Source organism: Pteropus vampyrus, unplaced genomic scaffold, assembly GCF_000151845.1.
Source record: "Pteropus vampyrus isolate Shadow unplaced genomic scaffold, Pvam_2.0 Scaffold1, whole genome shotgun sequence".
In the NCBI taxonomy this organism is placed as follows: Eukaryota; Metazoa; Chordata; class Mammalia; order Chiroptera; family Pteropodidae; genus Pteropus; species Pteropus vampyrus.
The window spans coordinates 20,995,743-21,006,327 of NW_011888782.1; positions in this window are offsets into that span (position 1 = coordinate 20,995,743).

The window sequence follows — 10,585 nt, forward strand, 5'->3', positions numbered from 1 at the left end:
ACAGCAGGCGCGTCAGCCGGCGTCGAGGTGCTGAGCTGTGAATGCGGAACCAGCGCCATGCTGAAGAGCCTCAGCCACCTCCTGCCCTTTGGGGTTCATTTCTCCCGCTTTCTCTGTTTGTCATCTCAGAATCTGTGACACAAAGAAACCCATCTCTCCTGTCTTAGGAAACTTAATGCTGCAAACTCTTCCTAGAGGAACTTTTGAAGACTGTTACATAAAAAACACACCTTCCTCAAAAGAGCAGTTCCTCTCTGCCCTCATCCTCCTTCCCCCCTCCCTTTTGTTGTGTTTCCTCCCTTTTTAGACAGTGAGTATAAGGAACAGCAGATGTGTCTTTCACGGATTAACGGGTGTTGTCCTGACCGAGGGAAAACTGGGGTGAGGAGGACGGTTTGGGCTGGAGTTGGCGGGGAGGACGGAGCTGGGGTGGGGTCTGGAGCAGAGCTACACTGGACTCGGGCACGTTCGGAGCAGCATCCTTGCTATGAGGCTACTTCTCAGGTAACCGGGAATGGAGGGGAAGGACCGAGTGGAGGCTGAGTGTTAACGGCAAGGGCGGGGTTTGGAGAAAGTCGAAAAGCAGGTGGGGCTCTGACCCATCTGCTGGCCCTGACCAGTCTTTTCCACTAACTTGGGCTTGGGCATAGGACAAAACATTTTTTTCTGCCCTATTTTAAGGTTAGGTAAGGGTAGAAATCACGGTCTAGTGAGTACATTCTTCATAACACATGATGCTGTAAATATCTTTAACGGAGGAAAAGTCGGAATACGTTGCTTCCTCCTGGAGCAGTTCAGGGAGGTGCCCACAGGGGCACCCTGCACAGCCAGGGCAAGAGGAAGTCCTGTGTGTGGCCCACGGAGGCCTTCCCCTCTGGAGACTCTGAGAGTCCTGCAGCGCTGGCTCTGCCCCGTGTGGGGACATTCCTGTCCCCTGTATGTGGCTCACGAACATGGCTTTCTCCAGACCCCTTAAAGTGGTGCATATTCTAAAGACCCTTTATTACGCCATAACCTTGCTCTAGTCAGTGAATGTTTCTAATGCTGCTGTTTCGACATTTGAATTTTCTTTTAATTTATGAAACATGCAAAATTTAAAAAAACACACACATCCACATATACACACATGCTTTGCTATGTGGCTTCCGAAGTTTAAATTTTGAAAAGTAAATGAATTAAAACTTCACGACCACAGACCACCTCAAACCAGAAATACCTCAGAATTTTCTACTTGTGTAAGTTTTATTATATATTTTATTAGTTGTGTTGTCTTGTAATAAGTATATTTTAATGTAAGTTGGCTTTTATGACAAGAAAGTTTAAAAGAAATAGAGAAAAAAAAAGTGTGCGTCTTCTCGGTAGTGATGCCATTTTTGTTTGGCGAGTCCCCCGTGTACGTGGTTGTCGTCAGCTGTAGGTTGGCTGTCTGGGCCGAGTTGGCCTTCATCACTCTAGTTTGTGAAGGCTTTTCCTTCTGGTTTCTTTAGACCATTTTATTTTAGAACTGGATCTCTTAATCTTCAGGGGAGTTGGTGGGTGATGGGGAGAGGTTGACTTGGGTGAGAACAGGAGAGGGGCGCCTCCTCTTGGGTTATTTGGAGGTTCAGATGTTTTCCTCAGTTTGATTGGTTGATCAGAATGACAGGTAACCCCACTTTTTAACTTGGTAAAACTGGCCCTTAGAGACCTGCATGAGGTCATTTTACTTGAGATTTAATTTCTGAAGGAAATTAGCAGCAATGGTAGTGGAAGGGATCCGTAGTGTCTCTGTGGCTCCCCACTGTGACTTGGGGGCAGTCTGTGCCAGGGTGGTGGTCCAGAGTGAGTGTTCTCACCCGCTGCCCTAGAGTTTGCGGTCTCAGGGTGCCGCACACACCCCCGGGCCGTCTGCTCCCCACGCTGTGTGGCGGTGGGGGCCTACTACGCGGCTGTGTCCCTTTGTGTGTTTGGGTACAGGGTGCTGTGGGAAGTGGGTTTCCTTCGCTCTTTCAGCTCAGTTTTTGCTTCTTGGGTCAAAATGTGACCTGGCCAAGATGGTTACAGGGACAGGTTTTTTGTTTTTGCTTTTTTGGTAAGCTATGTTGTCGTTTACTTTTTTTTTTTTAAATCATTTTGTGCTGTGGTATTTTTCTTCCCTTGGAATAATTTTTAACAGCAAAACAGATCTTACAGCAGTTGCTTTTCTTTCTCACTTATTTCTTTAAGAAGCTTTAAAATATTTATTGAAAAGTGCCATATCTAATTTCTTTAGCTTTCTCCTCAGGCAGTGCCGGCATCTCTACTTTTCACCCTCAGAAGAAACCAATAAACCACTAACAAACGTAGCTAATGTACTACAGGAGTGATGAGCCCCCGATCCTGCCAGCGTGGAACACTAAGCCCCAGCCTCTCTGTGTGGTTTTAGATTTCCTCGGGGTGATTTTTCTTTTGTGTGCCAGCTTGATTCTTATGAGAACAAGCTTTGGCCTAGCTGTGGAGGGTTCAGCTGTGGCAGGACGCAGGATGAACAGGCAGGCCTTCCTGGTGGCCAGTATGCCTTTCATCTGGGCCAGCTCCCTCTGCTGACTCTGCTCAGCTGCTGCTGTGGCGTCTTTTTGGTGCCTTGGCATCAGAATGTAGTGTCAAGAGATGGTACCTGTTTGGTTTGGCTGGGTAGAGGGGAGAATCCCGGGGGGTGTCTGTGCCAGCTCTCTGGGCTTCAGGCTGCCTTTTCCGCTCATGCTGTGTAAAATGTACCCATCAGGCAGTGACTCTGATGGTGCTGCTGGCTGGAAGGTGGGTGATCTCTTTCCAGGGCCTGCCACTAAGAGTTGGGTGCATCTTTTGCCACAGATGAGGTGTTTGTTTGCTGTCACGTATTCTTTGGGGAGTGAACCATCTAGAGCCCTGGTTTGTGTTTATGGAGTTATAGGGCCTCTGCCTGTGCTCTTCTTCACAAAGATTTCATGTGACATTCACTTCTGGGGAGCTCAGATAACTACTACTTTTCTTTTCTTTCCCCAAGCTCTATGGTAGACTGGTGGGAAAGGAGTCTGGCATCATTTTCCCTGCCCATGGGAGAGGCTGCCCTGTCTACTGTTGGAGGGCAGCCAAGTCAGGGGAGAGAAGTGGCCAAGGACCCTCACTCCTTCCTTGCTAGGGCGCTGTCATTGAAGCAGGCTCCTGGCTGTGGGATGGGCTTTGTGGGAGAACGTGTTCTGTCTGAATATATCCATGATCGCTGTGGGAAGACTTCCCTAGCGAGAGAAATCCAGGAATGAGCAAGAGAAGGAGGAAGCAAGTGGGGACAGAAGCTACTGCATCACAGTGTCCTGCAGAAGACTCAATAATTGGGGGCAGGTGACGGGCAGGGAAGGCCATGGACATAGTCATTAGAACATCCTGGGGCTGGCACGAACTGGGTTTTCTCCTGGGACCATTGTCACTTCCAGGTGTCTTTAGAGTAAGTTACTCAGGCCAAGGGCTGCAGATGGACCATTCTCAGGAGAAGGGGAGACATGACGGTGAGAAGCGGTGCGCATCATCGGCCTTGGTGGTTCGGCATGGCCTTTGTCCCGTTAGCACATTAGGTGCCCAGAGTTCTCAGCTCTGCCTGGGTGGGGCTTCCCCATATGTGCCAGCTGCTTCTCACTCAGGATTCATCTGATCTCGACTTGGCGCGTGGGTACAGAACAAGGACCTTTTCCCGCCTTGAACATCTTCAGGAGGGTCGAGCCCCCCACTCACATGTTCTCAACCAAAGGAAGAGTCTCTTATCTCCCGGCCATTGAGATAGTGCTTCCATTACCCCTACGGGCCAGGCTAACCTTCTTGTCATGGCCAGTCAGTCATGTTATGCTTTAGAAAGCAAGGCACGTGCTCTTGCAGTTCTGCTGTCTCCTCTTCTCCAGTTGGCCACATTCTCACTCCCTGCTATCCTGCCGTCCTGCACCGCGCGCCCGTGCTGTGTGCATGGTGTCTCCTTGGTGGCAAGCCCAGCTGTGTATTGAATGTCTACCATGTACTGTGTGTGGATCAGAAAGAACCAGTCTACAGACAGTGGCCCGTAGACTGAGCCATAAGGGCAGTGAGGTGGCTGTCCCATTCAAGGGGGAGGACTGGATGGCCCTCTTGCAAATGGAATTTTGCCTTTTTTAGAAAGCTGGGTAAAATTGCTAGTACTTACTGGTAATACAAGGGTTTGATGTTTTTCAGTAATATAGTAAGCATAAGTATGTAAGTTTTTAGGGATTGGTACTAAAAACTTTGTAGAATAGAAGTCCTACAGCCAGGCATGGTTCCTGAGAACTTGACTCACTAGAGAAGTATCTAAATTGGAAAGCATTTTCCAGAAGTTAACTCAGTTCGATCGTCAGTCCCAGCTATTTCAGTAGCCTGTTGAGTTCTTCATGGCTCATCTTTGGAGAGGCGGCCAGACATGGTTCACATTTCAGGGGCGCTAGACCATACCTTTCCAAGAAGCACAGTGAATTCACTCATCTTCCCCTCATCCAAGGTAAGCAGCCAGAAAGGAAAGGGCACAGTGGCCTTTTCTCACTTGGGTGACATGAGTTTTCCTTTGCTGTTTACAAAAGCTGAACTAAGAAAATACTCGGTAGCTAACATGTTTAGCCAAGTAATGACAAGTTTAAGTCTTAATGAACTGTAATGTTTTTTGGTAAAGAAATAGGCCCAATAATTGAGTTGGTTAAGTTTATCTTCTCTGTCTAGATTTGTAAACATTTAATGAATTCAGGGTTATACCCATAGTTCTTTAAGATTCCTGGTAGTTGATTTGTAACCAGCAATCCACCTATGAATGTATCCCAAACCCTCAGAAGGCTTGGAAAAGTTTTTTAAGATAATGATTTAGTTTTATAGAAAAAAGAAATGAAGTTTTACCTGCCCCCCTCCCCCCCCCCAAATAATTCAGTCAACTAGTTTAAAAACAACTAGTGGGTCCAAGAGACCCATAAGCTATCATCAAATAGTCCAAATTATCTAGTGGGGTAGTTTTAATATTTTATACTCATTTTGCGTCTACTTGTAAATTTGGTTTGGACAAGATTTTGAATTTAAAGGACTTAACCACTATTCACATTTTACCAAGCTTTTACATTTTCGTGACGGTATCTTCCAGGTATGAATGAAGCAGGACTTTTGATTGTGGTAGTCCGTGCATCCAGTGGTCCCCCAAACCAGTGATACTTTATTTGTTCCTATGGCAGCTTGTAGCGATAACACAGGTGGTTTTTCCTCACGAGTGAAAGTGCATAATCTCTAGATGCCAGTGCATGGAGACGGCCCTGTGCTGCCCTTTTTCTCCAGAAGTGTCTGGGTTGTCTGGAGCCTGGGCAGTTGTGAAGAAATAAAAATGCGGACATATATATGTTTGTAGTGGGTTATACAAATATATGTTTATTTCTTCACAGCCTGGGCAGTTGTGAAGAAATAAAAATGTGGACATATATATGTTTGTAGTGGACATATATATGTTTGTAGTGGGCTCTTCTGGACGTCTGTGGAAAAGTGTCACATTCATTTTCAGAGTTTACATTTTTAGCTCATAGTTATGATAGATATGACCCATTAGCTAATGCTTTTGAGGCAGGAGAGGATGGGTTTTCTGCAAGTGGTTGAGTTCTGTCTTGAGTCCTGTGAATTTCTGCTGTGGGTTGGGCAAGGGCTCAATCTGAGGCTGTCCCAGTCACATTTGCATTGGAATGTTGTTAGCATTGTAAATAAAAGAATAGGTTATGTAATAGAGATAAGACACTTGAAATTTTACTTTAAAAAAATCTAAAGCTCTACATATATATTTAGTTATATCACCTGACAGATTCTTCTGCACAGTGTGGAGATTGTTTTATACCACAGATTATTTTTATAAAGTCTAGTGATTTTGAATAAGAATGATTTTGTAACCAGAGTAATGAGCTTTACCTTTCAAGATAAATGTACACTGGAGTGTGAGTGGTGTGGATCTTGTACTTAGCTCATATGGATTCTCGTGATACACATACACTGGCAGACTGGAGTACAGTTACGGGTCTTGTTTGGCCAAAACTCCATTGTGGCTACATAGGTCAGTGATGCTTTGGCTCTGCTCCTTGCAGATGGCGGGGGAAGGGCCTGGTGAGAGGCAAGAGGAGCCTGTAGGGTGTTTTACATTTGTGCCTCCTCCTTTGATTTCTTTTGAACAAAAGATTCCGAGGTTAAACATTACTTTGTAAACTCTTGCCACAGAATGTAGTAGTGTGTTAAGGGTGTTTTGGGGGTGCAGATTGGGGTGGGTTGAGACTAGAATAAGAACCAGTCTACAGACAGTTGAAATGAGGATTTGGTGATATGAGTAATTCACCAAACTGAATTATCTAGGACCAAATTATCCAGTTTTCAGGACAGAATTTCCAGTTGAGCAATTATTCGGAAAGGGGGAGAGAAGGCAGGGTAGTCTGTGGACATAGTGATCAAATCAAAGGGAGAGCTACCAGGTACATTTTGTCCCCTCTGGTCAGGGCAGTTCGGAGATGAGAGTAGGTTGGCTCTCCACTTTAATCTAGCGAGTCAAGCAGGAGCGTCAAGGAAGCTCGGAACTCCGTACCAGCGGGCATCTTCAGATGCCTACACAGGTTTCCTGCTCTCCCACCAAGGCCACCACCACTGCTGTAATATGGAAGGCGGTCTTCAAGCTAGCCTGTTTATTTTGGGGTAGAAAGTGGATGGTTATTTGGGTGAACCTTTTGATGGGGATGTGGGGGAGGGTGAATAATGAAGCTAATTCTTTGTATCCTCAGTTGCCAGTTCTAAGACCTACCTAAAGGCTTGCCCCCCAGACCCTGCCTGCTGGCTTCAGGCTGCTGTGCTTAGAGGTGTACTGGTCGGGGCAGTTGTGTCAGGAGAATCCCTGATGTGTCATTTTGAACCAGCTGTGCTTCTTACTCAGCCTGGTTTAGAGTAAGTTTTACACATTACCCCTTTTATACTTGGAGTAAATTCAGTTTCAGCGGATCCAGTAGCACTCCGGGAACCAACCCATCGTTCCTTTCCCTGTCCTCATAAAAGAACATTTCTCTGCTCTCCAGCCCGTCTCTCAGAATGTAATTCTGTTGTGCCTTTGTTTGCGTCATCTGCCTCCCCTCAAAAGCAACTGCTGTAAGCTTTTTTCTACTTGTCTTTTCTAGCCCCAAACCCCATCTTTTTCCTTTTTCCCAGCTGTACTTTCTGGATGCAGTTCTGTGCTCCAGGTATTTTAAGAACCAGTTACCTCAGACCTCATGTTGAACAGTGTCACCATCTGGGTCCTCTCGATACTGCAGGCTTGTAACATACACAGGCAGGAACCCTGCCAAGTGTGGGCACTTATTTGTTATGAAGTAAAACTCTTCCCAAGGACTGAAAAAGGGGCTTCTGGCAAGCTCTTCACAGCACTGTGGTGGGATGGGTCTAGAGTGTCATCTGAACGGTGCTTCCTATGTTCCTCTTTCAATTCTGCCATTTTCAGTATTCTCGTGTCTGAATGGGCAAAGCGATTCAATTGACTGGTCTTGCACACAAATTTGTTCCAAAGATGAGCTCTTTGTAACACATTTCCAGTCGCTAAAGCTGAAATGTAGAACATTCCTTTAAATGGCAGGCTTAAAAACCCACCATCCGCCACAGTGCATTTTGGGAAGATGTCTGTAGCATATGTTGCTGTGAAATTAGGCCTTGCGGGATATGGCTGTTTGTCATTTTGATGTATTTTAAATAAATATATATATATTTTTTAAAGAGTCTTTTTTACCAGTTCAGAAAGTTTAATTAACCAGCCGTCACCACATCTGAATTTTTGTCTCTAGGGCACAGATGGCAGACCAAGATTAAAAGTGGTAACCCAGCCATTTAAGTGTGGGCTGCCTGCCTGGGCTGTCCTGCTGAAGGTAGGGCACCAAGGTCAGTGTGTTCCCATTGTGTCCTGACAGTCCTCGAAATGTTTGGTCTCTGCCCTGTTCAGTGGACTGTTGACTTTAGTCCCTGCAAGTGCTTTAGCCCAAGTGGGGTTTTCTCAGAGCACTGCCACACGTCATGTATGTTTAGCCAAATAATTTCTTCATAAGAGAAGCACTCATCCAAATTTTACCAGCAATGACAGAGATGAGAGTAGGAAAGATAAGGCAACATCTGGGTTTTGATTCAGAAAGTGTCCAAGTCATTGTCAAGTGCCATCTGAGAGCCAGTGATCATACAGAGATTCCTAGGAGACCTCATTTGAAAGTGTTAAGACCTCCTGTAAGGGGAGGAATTGTTAAAATGCCAGCGGCTCCTCCCCACCCACTTTTTTTTTTTCTAGAATTCTGTAAAAATGCAAAGAAAATTGAGTGGTACTTGAGAATTGAGGGTGAGGGTTACCGCAGATTAGAAACATACTTCTAGCTTTCGATTCCACGCCACAAATCCACACAATGCCATTTTTCAACTGTACAAAAGAATCTGCTTATGAATTTAACATATCTTAATGGTAGCGTCAAAGGCCGAATTTTTCACCTGTTAATATTTTCCACATTTGTCCTTGAATCTGAATAGCTTTATACAGTACTGTAAATTCAACTTACATCGAGTTTGATGTCAAATTCTTGTGAAAAGAGCTTCTGCATGTAACACGCATAAAGAACGCAGCAGAGTACAAAATTTGCAGGACCAATTTTGGAACCAACAAAATGTCACTTCTCATTTGCCATCTTATGTATCAGTTTTACCACCTACTTCTAAATTTGTACATTATTTGTAAGGAAAAGAAGGAAAACCCTAAGACTTGTCTAACTTAGTGGAGAATGTGTGTGTTGGATTTAGGATGATAGCGAAGTCTTATCGAGCTGTGTTATCTAACCTGTATATAAAAATTGTAATTAAAGTTTGGATTCACCTGTTTCTTGCAGTTTAAAATGATGAGTAACTGCAAACTCTGGAAATGTGACTAGTATATGATTTAAGGCTGTAGAAGTGAAGAAGCTCTTCAAGTGCTAAAACTAAAGACTTCTAGTTTTTGGCTCAAATTCAATAAGTACTGTTTGTATACCAGGATATGTGAGATGTAAATGTAATAGGTCACTTTTCACCCTTGTAGCTATAAAATAAAAATTTTGTAGAACAGAAATAGCTTGTACTACTGAATTAACAAAAGTTATACTAAAGTATCATGTTTTAAAAAATATATATGTATACAGAGTTAAGCTTGTTGCTGTTACCCTGTCTGGATTTGAAAAGTGTGCTGATTTATATACATATATATATATATAAAAATACAACATATATATATTATATACATGCACACATCTAAAATGGCCTAAAGCAGACATCCATGTAATTACAGTTGCAAAATGAAGACATTTTGGAAAGAACATTGTATCATAGTTCATTCATTTGCAGTGGATCTTTGTTCCTTTTTACTGTGGTAATTTTAGAAATGAGTGTCAAGTTTGAAATTAGATCTGCCAAGTTGGGGTTTTGCTGCTTGAACTCTGCACTGGGTCCTCAAATAAACCGATGTGAATGTAGTTTTTTCCCCCTGTGTGAAGAAGCAGCCACACCCCAACAGAATAGGAGGAAAAATCTAGAACTATTTCAAGTTTTATCTTTTTGTATATGAAAATAAAATAATAATAATAAAAACCCTGTTGTCTCTCTGAATCACATGGCAGGGGACTGAGGTTTCTTATGGGGATTAAGAATCGATAAAATAGTGTCCTTCCACTTACAGGGCAGACCACAGTACCTCTGAGTTCCTGCTTGGGCCACACGCAGTCGTTCATGGTCAAGTTCATGGTCACGGTCCTGTGGGGCGGGGGCTGGAGCTAAGCACAGGTCTTCATTTCTGCCCTTCACAAGCCCAGGGCCCAGTCAGAGACTGTGGACTTCTCCTAAATGGACTGTCCTGGGTAAGTTCCTTTAGGGCCGGGGTGTGTTTTCCAAATCTCCGAGATCCCACACACACATACCCCCACCCCCCAGTCTTATACTTTGCAGACAACCCTGAGCAGTTTTTGTTAAGTAGAGCAGAGAAGCCTAGAAAATAAGTTCTATTCAGGACTACTGTAGAATACAAGCTCTGCTATGCCCAAACATGGCCAACTATCAGGGTCACTTGCTGAGCATTTAAAAAATAACAGTTTTGGGGCACAACCCCAGATCTGAGTCAGCAAGACAGGTCTCATGTTTTGGAGTTCCTGACTTAATCTCATGAAATGAAAACATGGTTCTCTGCTACTAAAATGGTGGTGTCTACTACCTAACAAAACAGGAAAGAAGTCACCTCACTGCTTTCTGCAGTAACAAAAGAATTTTTTGGCCCGTGACTAATATTTGGTTAAGTGGAGAAACACCAGCTTTGAATCCTGGTGAGGTTAATGCCTTATTTACCCTTTATTATGAGGATTAAACAACCTGCTTGGAACTCTAGGGAACAATTTTTGATGAAGGGCCCCTTGATTTAGGGAGCAGTTGTCCAGTTTTTGGTTTATTTTGCTCTTTCAGATTTAATAATTTCACCTTTTATTAGTGAGTGCCCCTAATGAGCACGGAGGAGAGCAAGGCAGGCTAATTTTGAATGAGGACCTTGGAGCTGGAA